The 17,078-nt window shown below is 45.1% G+C and overlaps 1 protein-coding gene across 4 annotated transcripts in view; it reads right to left on the bottom strand.

The window, feature by feature from the left end:
- The window catches only part of LOC139276259 (E3 ubiquitin-protein ligase Midline-1), a 329,304-nt gene that overhangs the window by 173,069 nt on the left and 139,157 nt on the right, over positions 1-17,078 (bottom strand). Inside the window, exon 1 of one of the 4 annotated variants that reach the window (XM_070893987.1) lies at positions 14,223-14,467. The exons of the other annotated variants lie outside the window; for them this stretch is intronic. The gene's annotated coding sequence lies outside the window, so the exon portion shown is untranslated. Of the gene's footprint in view, positions 1-14,222; positions 14,468-17,078 lie in introns of those variants that run through there. 4 annotated transcript variants of the gene reach the window in all.

Here is a 17,078-nt window from a genome sequence, read left to right as displayed (position 1 = left end):
CTGGTCCAAGCCCCATTCCGGAGAATTGAACGAATAATCTCAGCTGACGCTTTAGTGCAGTACTGAGATAGAAATATTATACCAAGTGTTAATGCCTTAGTCTGCTCTCTCAGGTCCTGTGACGTGTTACAAGGGAGAACATGGAGGAGTCCTGGCCAACATTTGTCCCTCAACCCAAAATAGATTAATGGATTATTCATCTCGGTGATGTTTCTGGGAGCGTGCTGTGCAAATTTGCCTTCACCAGTAATTGGCTGCAAACTGCTTTGGGATGTCATGAAAGGCACTAACACTTGGTAGTCCCATTCCCGCAAGATCTCGTGGCTGGCACAGAATTCCTTGAATTTCAAAAGTTGATTCTAAAATTTGTCTAAGAGATACATAGAGCAAAATGTGCATGCTGCATTATTGCCTGATTCACTTACTTTTATCTGAAAACTACTAAATTGAATGAAACACAAGTATTTTAATCGCTGTGCAGCGGTCAGATGAGTTTTTCTTTCATTGGCCCAGACAGATTTCAGTTCAGTTGCTAATTTAAGTTTTAACGGCCAATAATGCTAATTTAATTTTAAATTATTACTTCAACACATAATATTAAAGCCCATATTGTTGGTTGAAACTGTCAACAGCCAATTCCAAACCTCTGCTGCACTAGTGAAACAGTAGCCAACAGACATTGTTACTGACTACTTGGATCGAATGAATGCGGAGGGGTCATCCAGCTGTACATATTGGGAAATCATGACACCATCCATGATTTTCCATCCATTATTTATTTTAAAAGCGATTTTACCATCAGTTAGAAACAGGAATGAAAGTATAAGGAATAGTTTCGAAAGAAGTTGATATTTTTTCTCATGACGTAACACTCTCGCCTCTGAGCCAGAAGGTTGTGGGTTCAAGCCCCACTCCAGAGACTTGAGCACATAATCCAGGCAGTACTGAGGGAGTGGTGCTCTGTCAGAGGTGCCGTTTTTCAGATAGGATGCTAAACCGATTCTGCCCTCTCAGATGGACGTAAAAGATCCCAAGGCACTTTCTGAAGAAGAGCGAGGGAGTTCTCCCCAGTGTCCTGGCCAATATATCTCGCTCAACCAATATCACTAAAACAGATTACCTGGTCATTATCACATTGCTCTTGTGGGACCTTGCTGTGCACAAATTTGCTGTTGTTTTTCCTACATTACAACAGCAACTAGACTTCAAAAGTACTTAATTGGCTGTAAAGTGCTTTGGGACGTCCTGAGGTTGTGAAAGCCACTATATAAATGCAAGTTTTTTCTTTCTTTAAAAGGGAGAGTATCAAATATCAAGAAAAGATCACGCCACAGTAAAAGTCACATTCCCAGCTTCCCAGGTGTTGAGGCCTATTGCACTGAATTTTACTGTTTATTTTTTCAATGAAATATTTAGTCACCCAATACACTGCGGAGGGTATTTTTTTTTGTTCGTACTTTATTTGTAACATAATTGTGCCTGAACCCAATTCATCCTGCCTCCCTCACGACTGCCTGCATGTAGATCCCTGCCTGAGAAAAAGGGAATTATTAAACTATAGAAGGTGGGGACATGCGGTGGTGGTGTTTGATAGGCCTGGCGGAGCATCCAGTAGTATTGTATCTAGCAATTAAAATTCTTTTTGGGATTTTTACAATTGAAAGTCTATGGTCTGTGCGTTGTTTTCAGTGAAAATTATGTTAGTGATTCCGCCACAACTGGCAGGATATTAAAATGACACCACTGAATGACTTCACTGTACGAGGTTGCTTTGGATCTGCAGGTTGGTGGTTTTGTGCTATTCGCCCCAGTTTGGACAGAAGCTGAACACAAGTGTCATCTTACTAGTGCCTGAAAAAGGTCCCGCAACTGCAATTCCTGACAGGTAACAGCCACCCATTGCTCAGATAACTGTTACCCATCGATTTGGTATAAGATAGTCTACTGTGACTTTGATCACCTGTTCCTCTCTAGTTACATGTGATTGAGTTGCAAGAACGATCAGTGCTATAAATAATAAACCATTGATTTTTATTTTAATGGAGAAGCCTCAGCCAAGATCCAATGCGGAGGACACCACCAAGGTTGCAATGAGTATGTTAGAGCGAGAGCTAGTGATTAGTCCTTGCCAATGGCCTTTGCTGTTTCTGTACCTCTCTCTGTATTCTATAGGTCACAATGGTGCGCCGTTCCATATACTGATGCTAATATTCAATATTCCAATCGACGGAATGATGATTCATTATCCATTGTGGTCGTGCTAAGCATGTATGTGGAATAACACATTTTTATAACACTCCTGTTATAACACAGCACAACACACAGATGAAATGAGAAACGGTCATTTAAGTCCTTGAGCAGATTCCTTAGGAGACTCAATCCACATACAAATGGTTATGGCAGCCTAATGACTCTGGTACTGGACTAGAGACTGGTACTAGTCGTGTATTCAAATCTGGTCATTTATGGGATGGCACCAGATAACTATGTGGTTGACTCCTAATGCCTTCAAGGCAACAATGGGAGATAAATACCTCCTTATCTGTGTTGCTCACATCCCAAGCATAAATAAGGTCCCAAAGAAAAATTCTCCTAATCTCTTCCCCAACTCCTGGAAGGCAATTGAGACAAACTCCAAACTATTAACTTAACTTTCCAACCTTTAATATTTCCTTAGGCCACCAGTTGGTTTCTGTAGATGGTGCCAGCTGTGTCCTATTATGTGTTTTTGTGTCATGCGAGTGCCACCAGTTCCCAACGCACAGGACTCAACCAGAAAGTAAACTTGCCAGGGTTCAGGGAGACGTGGTAAAATGGGCACTTCCAACCACTGGCCTTGCTGAAACCCAGTTACTTTGCTGTTGGGTTACAGCCAGCTGCACAAGACTGGTTCATCAGAAGCCTATACCATGGGCTCAGAGCAACATAAAAAGGGGGCCCTTCATTACCTTCTCAGGGCAACTCGGGATGAATAATATGTAGGAGGTGGGTGGGGTGGATTGACCCATCCACCTCCACGGAGGTGTGTGGGGGGCCTGACCCATCCACCTCCATGGCACGAACCTGGTATTGCAGTACTTCCAGGAACGGTGCAGTGGCTCTCGGCCTTTTGGCTAAGAGCATTGGCGCAGAGTGATCCTTGATGTGTGCAAGGTGACCTCTGCCGTTTGTGATTTGACAAAGAATTGGAAAGATTGGCTACGAATAAAAAAAAAATGTCGACCTTGCCACAGAGGGGAAAGAGCTGCTTTTAGTGACACAGCCGGGTGTAATTAAGCAGATTTTGTATTGGCACCGCCAGGAAGTGGCAGAACAATAATCACCAAACATTTTGCTTGGAATGTGTAATTTGATTCAGTCAAGCTGTAAACTCACAGCACCTCATGAAGTTCTCTACATGGCTAGGTTCAGTATGTAATCTGATCCAGTCATTGTCAGACAGGCTACAGAGTTCAGAGAACGCACAGCGCGACCGCTCCCGAGCTCAGAGAGCGCACAGCGCGACCGCTTTCCAAATGTTAATATTGGAGGTGATAATGTGCAGCATTTACAGTAAGGGCGTAACACTGCACATGCACAGAAGGATGACATCAATATAAATACAAGTTGTCGTCACGCAGCGATGGAAAAGCTGAAGTACCCACACCTTCGCTAAATCGCTCACTAAGCATTGCGGGAGAGAGCTGCGTGACTGGTGGGGCATTGTGTGTGGGTTATGGATTGTTAGGCAATATTGGGTTAAGCACAATTCTTCCACAGCATGTTGATATAAAAACACTAAAACAAGCCTGGGGCAAAACTAATTATATACACAATTCAATGAAAGAAGCATGTTCTAAAAATGATATTCCAGCCCCTTGCATATTATCATTCATAATTTTAAATTGTTGATTGGTGAAATTTTGAATTATCTTTGCTTTAGACATATCGAAACACTTCCATTTCCAGCCCGAGCTGGATAAGAATACACATGTTCATTCTCAATATTGAAGAGGGATGGAGGTCAGGAGAATGGACTACAACAGGTTTTCTTATAGCCAGGCCACGTGCCTGTGGGATTTTAAATTGAAACAGTGTGGAAAAGGGGGCCTCTGCCAACTAACCAGAGATGATGGAAATCCTGGCCTCCCAAGATCTGTACGGAGTGTGTACGGACTCGGGAAAGCATCGCAAAAGCCGGTTTTCAGCGCACAACGGCTTTTCTGATCGGTCAAGCTCTGGCTTGACAGATCTTCCATATCTCCACAGCCAGGTCATTCGCAAGGCTAAGATTGCGGTATTTGCCCATATCTTGCCCAGCGGATGTCCTGAAAACCCTTGTGCCTGATAAAAGCAGGCGCATAGCCCACTTTTACAGGAGTAAGAGTTTTAAAACACACAAAAACATTGCAACATAAAATTTTAAAATCATATTTTATTGTTAAAAACTCTGCCCATTAAGGTAAGTTTATTTTAAACCATAATTTAAAATGTTTTTTTTTTAAATCGTAATATATATTTTTTGTAAGACATAAATAACTTTAATTTAAATTAATGTTAAATATGTGGCGTATTTTTCTATTTTTTATTTTTGTTTTGGGTGTTTGGAGGCTGTTTCTCAATCTTAATAATGGGAACTCCTACTTAGTGTTCCCATTATTATGAATGAAAAAATACTGCACCTGGATTGGCTGCAACTCCAACTTATGGATGTCCTGACGTGCATGCGCTCCAACGCGCAGTGAGTGGAGGCCTCAGGACCGGGATCTCTTGTGGGCGCAGCAGAAACAGGTAAATGTGCATCTTTTGTAACCTTTTCAGTCGACCGGGATTTCTAGGCCAATACTTTCACTGCAATGTGCACAGCAATCATTTTGCCACATAGGATAGGGCAAAAAAAGACCATGGTCCATCTAGATCACCCTCCTACCATCCTGATAAAGTAAAAGAAAGAACTTGCATTTATATAGCGCCTTCCACAGCTTCAGCTCATCCCAAAGCACTTTACAGCCAATGAAGTACTTTTGACGTGTAGTCACTGTTGTAACGTAGGAAATGTGCACCTACAAATAGTAATGTGATAATGACCAGATATTCGGTTTTAGTGATATTGGTTAAAGGATAAATATTGACCAGGATATTGGGAAAAACTCCCCTGTTCTTCTTCGAAATAGTGTCACTTGAGAAGGCAGATTTGGTTTAATGTCTTGTCCGAAAGATGACTCCTGCAACAATGCAGCACTTCCTCAGTACTACGCTAGAATGTCAGCCTAGATTTATTGCTCAAGTCTCTGATTCCATAACAACAATAATGATGTTTATTATACTGTATACCTTACTAGGTTGATATCCAGTGGTGGCACTTGTGTCTGATAGATGCAGGTGGGGCTCTGTAGCCTTGGTTGCAGCCCAACTAAGAGAAGATACTGCACAAATACTGCATGAGGAAGGCAACAGGAAACCAACTCAGCTACTCATCTCAAGTATGTCACTTAAGAATCTTGTGTATGAGATTTGAGTTCGAATCGACTCGAGGGACAGAACACAATGAACGAATGAACTGTATAGAGGCGGATTTCCGGGTCATTTGTGACCGGGTTTTTGGCGCATTTTGACCTTCCTCGGTGAAAAATGGGGCAGTCTCGATCCTGGGGTCGGTTTTTATAGCGGTGCACCGCTGGGGAGAGCTGCGGCGGGTGTGCAACGGCTCGCATTGTGACGCCGCTCCGAGTTTCGAGTCTCACCCGACCCATACACCGCGAAACTCGCCCCGCGATGACCGCCAGGGAAAACACAGCGGGCCAGCCCTGCCGCTGCATAAACTGCAAAAAAGGTAAGTTAAAGATTTTATTTTTTTTTACTTTTTGCAGTGATTTGTGAGGTAAGGGTGTTGGCAATGTTTTTTGAATTTTTTTTCCCCTCCCAAGGCCTCTCTCAGAGCGCTCACGACCCCGCATTAAAGTTGCCGAGGATCCCGTTTTTGCGCCGCATAAATAGCTCAACGCCTCCCTTCGCGCTGCGCTCCTGATGCAGACCCAAATGGCGAAAGTTAAGCAATTAATCGGCAACGTTAATTGGGCGGTAAATTTTCCGCCCCACCTCCGCTTTCGCCACACAAACGGCAAAGCCGAAAATTCAGCCCTATGTCTATTGACAGCAGCTCCTCTGCACCTCCTTACCTTCAGTTAACACCTCAGCAGGCTTGGTAAAAAGCCAGTAACGTTCTATGCCAAATAGCCAATATCAGCACTTTAATTAATAAGGACATTAGTGTGGGATATGTATATGCGGTGCAGTGTACTTATTCCACAGTCAATGATAGATGATGATTAGGTTTTCCAGTTAGCGAGAGAAGGCGGAGCGTCGCAGAGATGGACATGTCGGGCGACCAATGGCAGGAGCCTGGAGGAGAGGTGGTTAGGAGGCAAGAGGTGAAATTCCAGGGTAACGTCCAACCAAAGTTGGCAACCCTATGCGGGAGTGATGGAGAGTAGAGAGACTCCACTGCAACTTGCCTCCGCTGTGGTGAGGTGGCAGCGATGTTGCTTGGGTTTTACGGTCTGTTGTCAGGCAATTGATAACAACAACTTGTATTTATATAGCGCCTTTAACATAGTGAAACGTCACAAGGCACTTCACAGGAGTATGGAGATAAAAAATTTGACACCGAGCCGCACAAGTAGAAATTAGCGCAGATAACCAAAAGCTTGGTCAAAAAGGTATGTTTTAAGGAAAGTCTTGAAGGAGGAAAGAAAGGTAGAGAGGCAGAGAGGCTTAGGCAAGGAATTCCAGAGCTTGGGGCCTAGGCAACAGAAGGCACAGCCACCAATGATTGAGCGATTATAATCAGGGATACTCAAGAGGGCAGAATTAGAGGAGGGCAGATATCTCGAGGGGTTGTGGGGCTGGAGAAGATTACAGAGATAGGGAGAGGCGAGGCCATAGAGGGATTTGAAAATAAGGATGAGAAGTCTGAAATCGAGGTGTTGCTTAACCAGAAGCCAATGTAGGTCAGCGACCACAGGGGTGATGAGTGAGCGGGACTTGGTGCGAGTTAGGACACGGGCAGCCGAGCTTTTGATCACCTCTAGTTTACGTAGGGTAGAATGTGGGAGGCCAGTCAGGAGTGTGTTGAAATAATCAAGTCTGGAGGTCACAAAGGCTTCAGCAGCAGATGAGCTGAGGCAAGGGCGGAGACAGACGATGTTAAGGAGGTGGATGGTCTCAGTTATGCTGTGGATATGTGGTCGAAAGCTCATTTCAGGGTTAAATATGCCACCAAAGTTGCAAACAATCTGGTTCAGCCTCAAACAGAAGTTGGGGAGAGGGATTACTCAGCAATTACTCAACTAAACAAGAGCACCCAAAGTAACCCAAAGATCCTTCTTAAGGAAGGGTGTTCAGTGGCCAAAATATAAGTTTCATTAATAACCGTGTAATTATTAAGCTATTACTTTATCCTTAAAAACCTACTCACACCACTGTCCTTGTAATTCAATTTAAGTATGATCAAGTACATTATTGCCTCAATTTATTTATAATGAGCATGTAGCGGTTAATACAGTTACACCAGTAAGATTTATGCTTGTGCACCAACTTTGTCAGTACTTTAGGTTATTTGTTAGTACAGGGTAATGACTGTCTATACTTACAATTTAAAAATACATACCACTTCTACTATACTATTTGTTGGGTAGTGCGGGGGGGGGGGGGATGGGGAGGAAGAGGTCAGGTGGGGGATGGGGGAGAGCCGAGGAAGAGGTCAGGGCCTGGATCGGGTGTGGGAGTGGCGAATCCAGTGTAGGCCTTGGCTGTGGCCGAACCCTGGGTTGAGACCTGGCTATGGTAGGATGGTCGGACTGGGAATAGGAAGGCTGGTCCTTGAGTCAGTCCAGCAGGAACAGTTGCTGCTCAATGTGCAATCAAACATGACATTGGACAATGGGAGCAGAGTTAGCAGAGGAGAATTAGAAGATGTTACTAGGGAGCAATGACCAGTGATTATGGGGATACTAAGATCAATGACAAGAGATTTGGTGATTACATGATTTCCACAGATCACTAAAAATGAATGAACTAACATTTTATTCAAAGAAAGCGATACACTGAATATTCCACAGGTATCTAGCGCTTATTGCAGATATGATGACAACATTAATTATGATGCTTTGCATCTCAGGTTAACAAATTTAGTAAATAAAATATAATTTTTTTCTACAGCTGAGCGTGCCCCATTATGGAGCAGGTATCGTCTCTTTAATGTTTTCAGTTAAGATCTTCAGCGTCCTTTCCCACAGCATTAAAGCCTTTGACTAATATTCCCAACATCTGTACTAATGAATGACAAACTAATGAACTCCCAGTTCAACGCGAGTCCTCTGTAATTCTCTGCTTCCTTTCATCAAAAGGCTAATTCGGCCTGTCACAGATTCACATGAATGCTGTAGCGCAATATGTTGGGGCACCAGTCCGTATTGTCAAGGACCTGGTTGGAGCTGGAAACTTCATCCACTGAGCTCCTGAACTCGATTGTGCTTCCCCCAAGCGAGCACCAGGAGGAGGTCAAAGACTTCCCCACCCCATCGCCACCCACACAGGGAAAGGGGCCAATCCTGCACACCCTAGCAGCCACCTCAGAGAAGCACAGCTGAAAGCCTGAGGATCATCACGCGTCCTCTCACCCACGATAGCGGACGAGCTACATGAATGAGGGAGAAAGATAGAGGGAGATGTCGGCCATGGCGGATTTTTCTTTCTCATGCCAATTCATCATAGGCAGTCCCTTGGAATTGAGGAAGACTTGCTTCCACTCTTAGCATGAGTTCTTAGGTGACTGAACAGTCCAATACGAGTACCACAGTCCCGGTCACAGGTGGGACAGACAGTCGTTGAGGGAACTGGTTTGGTGGGACTGGTTTGCCGTAGGACTGTCAGGTACCAATGACCATCGGGCAGCCCTGGCACTCAACCCGAGAACCAACTCACCGACGAGCCAAAGGTGTCGCTGTCAGCTTACAGACTTTCCGGAGCCCAGTGCAGTTTTATAAATTATATTTTATATTCCATCAAGTCTCTCTCTACATCTAATAAAAGCTGACTTTCTCAAGCCAGAAATGGATTAAATACTTTTAACTGTAGTCTGCCCTCTGGCCAAATGCTGTTTTGTCTCCCAGGCAACTTGGTCTCCTCAAAATGTATCTTAATATTCCCCGCAGATTTATTGCTTAATATTGTGATAGATCGTGAGCATAACATATGGAACACATAAAAAAAGTTTATTAATGCCTAAATTAAATTATATTCATATTCATGACAAGCATGCTGCCAAAGGCCTCAGAATTTGAAGGATAATGTACAAGGAGACCTTGGTTATATGAGCGTTACTTACTCTGTGCACTAACAGTCGGAGTATCAGAAACTTCTTCACAAATGTGCGAAAAGGGAAAGAGATCTCCCCGGAGAAGCCTGTCATTTATTTTGGCTTAATTTCTAAATGATGTCTCCACCTGTTCATGGTTTCAAGACCATGGTGCATCTGTCGGCACTGCTGATTTATAATGGGTAAATTAATGATAGCATTTTTTTTAAATATAAACCTGTCAGCCAATGAGCTGTGTGAAGACTACTATCACCCAGCCACTTTATTCGCTGGGTTAGTACTGGTGGTACGAATTCAAGTTTGAAACCGGATCGCAGCCATCAGCCTGTTGAAATAGAGCAGAAATATTCTGCCCAGGTGGAAGTTCACTGCGGGCTGAGATAACTGACTAATGCAAATCTCGTGGCATGGTGCGCAAATTGATTTTGGCATAAAAGGACGAAGGGAGTGGTTGAAAGAATTTTGGGGAGAGAGTTTAGCACGCCACTCAGTTGTCCATTTTAATCGATGCATCAAGAGGTATTAATTACCTGTTCCAACACATAAGAAATAAGAGCAGGAGTAGGCCATTTGGCCCTTTGAGCCTGCTCTGCCATTCAATAAGATCATGGCACTGCCTTTGGGTTCCAGCAGGATGCAATCAGCAGGATGGTCACATCAAGCCACTAGTGGTTCAAGGCGGTGGCCCAGCACCACCTTCTCAGGGCAGATAGGGATGGGGAAATAAATACCGGCCTTGCCAGTGACGCCCACATCCCGAGAATGAATTGTTAAAAAATATAACCAATTGTGGTGCTTGATCTTTGAGATTGCTAGTCAGTAAAGCAATATTTAGGACAGCTATCACATGACATGAACATACACCATCCATTAATCATACAGCTACATTGACCATTACATGTTAATGTAGAATTCAACCTCCCTTACATCTTGGCTGTGTTTTAATGGTTTGCTGTTAATTCTGCCAGATCTTTATCATTCTGGCCATGTCTGTATCTGTGATCAAATAGATCAAAAGCTTTTTCAAAAGAATCCACAGGTTTTGCATGAGTCATGCTTGTAAACTTGAGAGATAAAAGAGACTTGCATTTACAAATGGTTTGCTGTTAATTCTACCAGCCTTTAATCATTCTGGACCTCAGGTCGTCCCAAAGCACTTTAGAAGTGTCGTCACTGTCCTAATGTAGAAAACACAGCAGCACAAAGCAAGCTCCCACAAACAGCAATGAGATCATGACCAGATCATTTGTTTTAGTGATGTTGGATGAGGGACAAATATAGACCAGGGAATCAGGGATAACTCTCCTGCTCTTCTTCGAAATAGTGCAATGGGATCTTTTACGTCACCAGAGAGGGCAGACGGGGCCTCGGTTGAACCAAAAGACAACTCAGATCATCAGTTTTAGTGATGTTGGTTGAAGGATAAATATTTGCGCTGCAGTGCCAGCCTCGCCGAAGTGATCAAGTCTCTGAAATGGGGCACTTTTAAAACATTTTCCTTAAGACTGGGCACATGAAACTTTAAGTGAAACTGACTGAGATTGCCCCAGAGATTAGAGTTAGGCCTGCCCCATTTTAACTGGTGCACCAAGAGGCATTAAATGAACTGTCCCAACACAGGCACTGCAATGAACAAGATGGTCACACCAGGCCGATACGAATTTCCCACTCCGAAGCTCCGGCAACACGCAAAACAAGAGCTGTCAGTTTTCAATCCAATCCCAATGAACAAATCCACATTTTTTTTTTGGAAAGTGAGCGGCTCTCCATAAACAGAGGGAAATGCATGGAAAAGGCAAAGCTGCTTTTACTGATAGGATGATGGATATGATTTTATGTAGGCAACCATCCAAAAACAATAATTGCAGCTTTCCAATACATCCTGAGTTTCTAGCTATGGATTTTTTTTGCAGGATAGTTCGTGTGAGGGAAACAAAATTAGATTACATGGAATAAAATAAAAGACTGCACTGGAAAATCATTCCATTTTAGCTTCAAGACGACAGATTAAAATATAAACCTCCGAATCAAGCAAGTAGTTTGTCTGAGGAAGGGAGCAGGGGTTAAGGAGAGTGTTACTGGATGTTATGAGAAGTTGGGCCTATGTGGAAATAGAAGTGAGATTAAAGCCTGCAAAGGCTGTGTGTGGAATTCTTTACAATGTCTGTAGCTGGCCATCTTCGTTTGCAGCTATTGTTTTGCTAAGTCTGCACTGAATACCTCACAGCCTTCATTCAAGAGTGGGGGAAAGCCAGGACAGTTGCTGACTTGTGTCGAGGCTCTCAACTGGCTGAAGCATTGAGAATGTGTCAGATGTGAGTTTTATCCCACTGTGTGTCCATGAATGGAACCATGCAGGAAATCTCCACTCCAACGCAGAAAGAAACCTCAGAACAAAGTTTTTGTAAATTGCTCATCACTCTGCAAGTAACAGACTTTTTTTTGGAAGGGGTTCGGCCTGAAAGAACATTTCATTGGAAGACAAAACCTATTACTGGCAGCAGAGGAAAGCCCAAAGAGTAGATGCCTGTGTTGTAGAAGTGGAGGCAGAGAGGAGAGTGGGTGGTATCACCCAGAAAAGAACGGAGGGGTTGGTGGCACGGGATGAAACCATACCGTACCAAGTTGACCTGCAGCCCTGGCCATCTGCTGCCTTTCTGGGCTTGCCAAGGCTACAAAGTAACTTACATGCTTAATAGTGAAGTGTATTTCATTATACCTTTGTCTGTCCCATTCCCCACCCAGTTAAAAGCACTGGTTATCTGAATATGTAGCATTTGTTAGGAGTCCCACACATATAGTGCTGGAGTCAGTGAAGACACCGCTCCCTCCCAGAAAGGAGCCTATGTATTGGCAATGATATCTATCTGAGTATATAAAGAAAGAATTTGCATTTATATTGTGCCTTTCACAACATTCCAAAGCACTTTGCAGCCAATGAAGTAGATTCATTGTTCTAATATAGGAAACACAGGAGCCAATCTGTGCACAACAAGGTGCCACGAACAGCAATTTGATAATGACCAGATAATCTGTTTATAGTGATGTTGGTTCAGGGATAAGTATTGGCCAGGAAACCAAGGAGAATTCCAGTTCTTCCTGCTCTTCTTCGAATAGTCCCATGGGATCTTTTGCAGCCACCTGAGGGGGCAGCTGGAGCCTCGGAATAACCTTTCATCCGAAAGACCACTTATGACAGTGCAGCACTCCCTCAGCACTGCACTGGAGTGTCAACCTGAATGATGGGCTCAAGTCTCTGGTGTGGGACTTGAACCCACAGCCTGCTGACCCTGAACCAAGAGCGTTACCCACTGAGCCACAGCTGACATTTGAGCCATACACACATAGTTTTCATAGAAAGTTACAGTGGGGAAGGTCGTCATTTCGGCCCATCGTGTCTGCGCCGGTCAACAAAGAGCTATCCAGCCTAATCCCACTTTCCATCTCTAGGTCCGTAGATTACAGCATAGGTTACAGCACTTCAAGTGCACATCCAAGTACGTTTTAAAAGTGGTGAGGGTTTCTGCCTCTACCACCCTTTCAGGCAGTGAGTTCCAGACCCCCACAACCCTCTGCGTGAATAAATATTCCCTTGGAGTCAGTGAAGACTAATATTCGGATAAAGGATCAATCCAGAAATACACCTCTCGCTCCTAGCAGCAAAGAAGCCTATGTATATTCTGAGTTTATATAGAGACAATTTGTGTGAATTGTATTAGCCTTCCTCAACCCCAGGTCGTTGCTCGAAAAGCCCTATAAATTCTTCTGGTGTGTTCCTTTTCTCCCTCACTGCTTATAGTAAACTCAAACAACAGAGATAAGCGCCAGACAGCTTGTGTGATGGGTGTGTTGCGGGCGGGGGAGGTACAGGAGGGAGCTAACTCGCACACTGTTGCTTTAGCCACTGTCTGACCTCTGCAGGTTGCCAAAAGAATCACACACAAGACGTGAGTGCTGGAGCCTGAGTCCAAACGCAAGAATTTGCACAATCAAGCAGAATGTTTTTTCAAAACTGCAAGCCAAGTTGGAATAAGACCAGTTCGAAACAAGTGTGCGAACAGATCCGCTGGACCCTCTTAAATGTATAAAGAATCAAATGCAAGCACATGCACCTATTAAATATCCAGGCATCGGAAAGTAAGTTTTCAGAATCATTTCACGCAAACTTATGAAAACTATGATGGGCTGGATCAGACACTCATACTTTTAACTCTGACTACATATACTAAAAGTATCAGTCCAGCAACACTGGGCCACGAGCAGAGAGTATCGGAATGTGAGAACAGCATGCACTGTGGGCAACTCCTCGCTGTATGACTGAGGCTGTACAGAGATGTGCAATCTGTACCTTTCAAATGAGAAGGCAATGCTCCCACCCATCCTCCACCCCAGCTCCTCAAATGAAGTGGAAACAAAGTTGGGCCTCGAAAAATAAACTGTCAGCCAGAATCTTTAAAACTTATACCTCCACTTTAAGTACTGTAGAGTGGTTTACCTATGGACCGCTCCGCGCCGCTGTTTAAAATCAAGTATGCTAACAAACTGCTCTTTGTCCATGCTGAAGAACCCGTTCTGTTCCCACCAACCTACAAGCATGGGTTGCCATGGTGACGTCTATTTGCCACACAAGTGATCAAAGGGCCCCAGACAACACACCAAAAAAAACTTGCCAGACTTCCTACTGGCCGGCCACTAATGAACTGACAGACTTAGGCCAGTGCTTGCATTCACTTGCTGCAGCTTAACAGCAATGTTCCGTGCGCTGCAAAAGTGCTTCGGGGGCTGATACAAAATCAAATGGGCAAGCTTTAAAGGCGCCCAGGGAGCTGTGCCACACAATCGCAGTTAATCAGAATAATCGTACCTGCTTCATCTTCAGAATCCCATCATCCACAGTGCATGAAGAAGTCTGCAGTCACAATAGAGCAAAACTTGGCACACGGAGGAGGGTTAAATCCATTCGCTTCCCCCCACACAGAAAGTCCATCAGCCTCTCACACTCTTTACTCAAACTTTGCGCTGGGAAAGTGCTCCATGCTAATTGCCCACACGGTCCGGCAGCCTTTCCTTCTGGCCAGTGAGAAGTCAGGAAGAGGGGAACATATCTGGCTGCTTCCCTCGTTTGAAAGCCAAGCACTGCTCAGCTACAGCGAGCTGAAAGAGGCTGTGATTGAGCGTCGCCAATCAGGCGCGGGGGGAGGAGGCTAACATGTCTACACTGGGATCAGGGAAGGTTTTATAGGCATTTCAAGATAAAGGGCAACTGAGATGAAAGGCACGAGCTAGCAAAAGGGGAGGGGATATGGTAAGTTGCTGCAGCCCTGTCTTTAGCTGGGCTGTATTTCAAAACTATCTCCAAAATGAACACAGAGCCAGACTGGCCCGTGGCAAAACTTTGAAAGTCTCTGTGTGGTTGTGGATCAAATGATAAACTTGGGCCACAATGTCTAGGGGTCTGTCGGGAACGATACGGGGGTCATTCCTTGCTTGTCCCTGCGACAGTGTTTCCATCTCCCTTGATTCAATTCAGCAAGTAAAAAGCTGTAGCAGGTGGTTGCACTGTAGAAATGGGACTAAATCACACCCCTGTCCTCCCAGGGGGGGCGTTCAAACTGTCACTGGCTGCCCAAGGTTAATGAGAGCGCCACTTCACAATTGTTAACTGCCAAAATCCACAGAAAAAAAGACAAATATTAGTTCAGTTTACACTTGGGATCCTGATTCCTTCATGAAAAGAACATACGCATTTATATAGCGCCTTTCTCGACCTCAGGACGTCGCAAAGCGCTTTACTGCGAATGAAGTACTTTTGAAGTGTAGTCACTGTTATAATGTAGAAAACGCGGCTGTGAATTCACACACAGCAAGGAGATTAAGGATAATTTGTTTTTTAGTGATGTTGGATGAGGGATAAATATTGGTCAAGACATCGGGAGAACTCTCTTCTTTGAAATAGTGCCACAGCATCTTTAACATCCACCTGAGAGGGCAGACATCTCATCTGAAAGACGGCACCTCCGACAGTGCAGCACTCCCTCGGCACTGCACTGGAGTGTCGGTCTGGATTATGTGCTCAAGTCTCTGGAGTGGGGACTTAAACCCATAAATTTCCAACTCAGAGGAGAGAGTGCTACCCACTGAGCCGTGGCTAACACTCATCAATCAGAACACAAGTCATTTTAATCAGTGAGCGTCACCGTAGTTACTTGGCCTGGAAATAACCAGTCCAATAGGTTCTGGAATAATGCATTCAAGTCTACAAAGAAATAAATTGTTCAGATCATGGGATCATTTATGTGTGCGAAACATGCAGTCATGTCCCTCCTAATCTTAACTTGTCATTTGATTGGCTCACTGTACCGTCAATCAGTTTTGTTTGCTCTAATAACTACAAAGTTCTTGAGCTGGTTCACTTAACCTATGTAAGGCAGGGATGTCACGCAAGTGCTAACAGGCCAGTTCTGCATTTATTAATTGCTTCCTCCCCCACTTCTCCCCACCTCTCTTAAAAGCACTGATTGTTGCTGGAGTCCACTCCCATGGGCCCTGATTCTCGGGGTATGCTCCCGTGGGCCCTGATTCTTGGGATACAGCCCCATGGGCCCTGATTCTTGGGTTACACTCCCATGGGCCCTGATTCTCGGGGTACAGTCCCATGGGCCCTGATTCTCGGGGTACAGTCCCATGGGCCCTGATTCTTGGGGTACACTCCCATGGGCCTTGCTTCTTGGGGTGCAGTCCCATGGACCCTGATTCTTGGGGTACAGTCCCATGGGCCCTGATTATTGGGGTACACCCCCATGGCCGCTGATTATCGGGGTACAGTCCCATGGGCACTGATTCTTGGGGTACAGTCCCATGGGCCCTGATTCTTGGGGTGCAGTCCCATTGACCCTGATTCTTGGGGTACAGTCCCATGGGCCCTGGTTCTTGGGGTACACCATCATGGGCTCAGATTCTTGGTGTACAGTCCCATGGACCCTGCTCTTGGGGAACAATCCCATGGACCCTGTTTCTTGAGGTACAGTCCCATGGGCCCTGATTCTTGGGGAACAGTCCCAAGGGCCCTGATTCTTGGGGTACAGGCCCATGGGCCCGGATCTTTTTGGTACAGTCCCATGGACCCTGATTCTTGGGGTACAGTCCCATGGGTATGGATTCTTGGGGTACACACCCACGGGCCCTGATTTTGGGGTACATTCCCATGGACCCTGGTTCTTGGGGTACACTCCCATGGGTCCTGATTCTTGGGGTACAGTCCCGTGGACCCGATTCTTGGGGTACAATCCCATGGGCCCTGATTCTCGAGGTAAAGTCCCATGGGCCCTGATTCTCGGGGTACAGACCCGTGGACCCTGATTCTTGGGGTACAGTCCCATGGGCCCTGATTCTTGGGATACAGTCCCATGGGCCCTGATTCTTGGGGCACAGTCCCATGGGCCCTGATTCTTGGGGTACATTCCCATGGACCCTGATTCTTGGGGTACAGTCCCACGGACCCTGATTCTTGGGGCACAGTCCCATGGGCCTGATTCTTGGGGTACAGTCCCATGGGCCCTGATTCTTGGGATACAGTCCCATGGGCCCTGATTCTTGGGGCACAGTCCCATGGGCCCTGATTCTTGGGCTACACTCCCATGGGCGCTGATTCCTGGGGTACACTCCCATGGGCCCTGATTCTTGGGGTACAGTCCCATGGGCCCTGATTCTTTGGGTACAG

Source organism: Pristiophorus japonicus, chromosome 11, assembly GCF_044704955.1.
Source record: "Pristiophorus japonicus isolate sPriJap1 chromosome 11, sPriJap1.hap1, whole genome shotgun sequence".
Taxonomy (NCBI): domain Eukaryota; kingdom Metazoa; phylum Chordata; class Chondrichthyes; family Pristiophoridae; genus Pristiophorus; species Pristiophorus japonicus.
The sequence above is the reverse complement of the archived record's forward strand: the minus strand, read 5'-3'. Positions and strand labels throughout refer to the sequence as shown.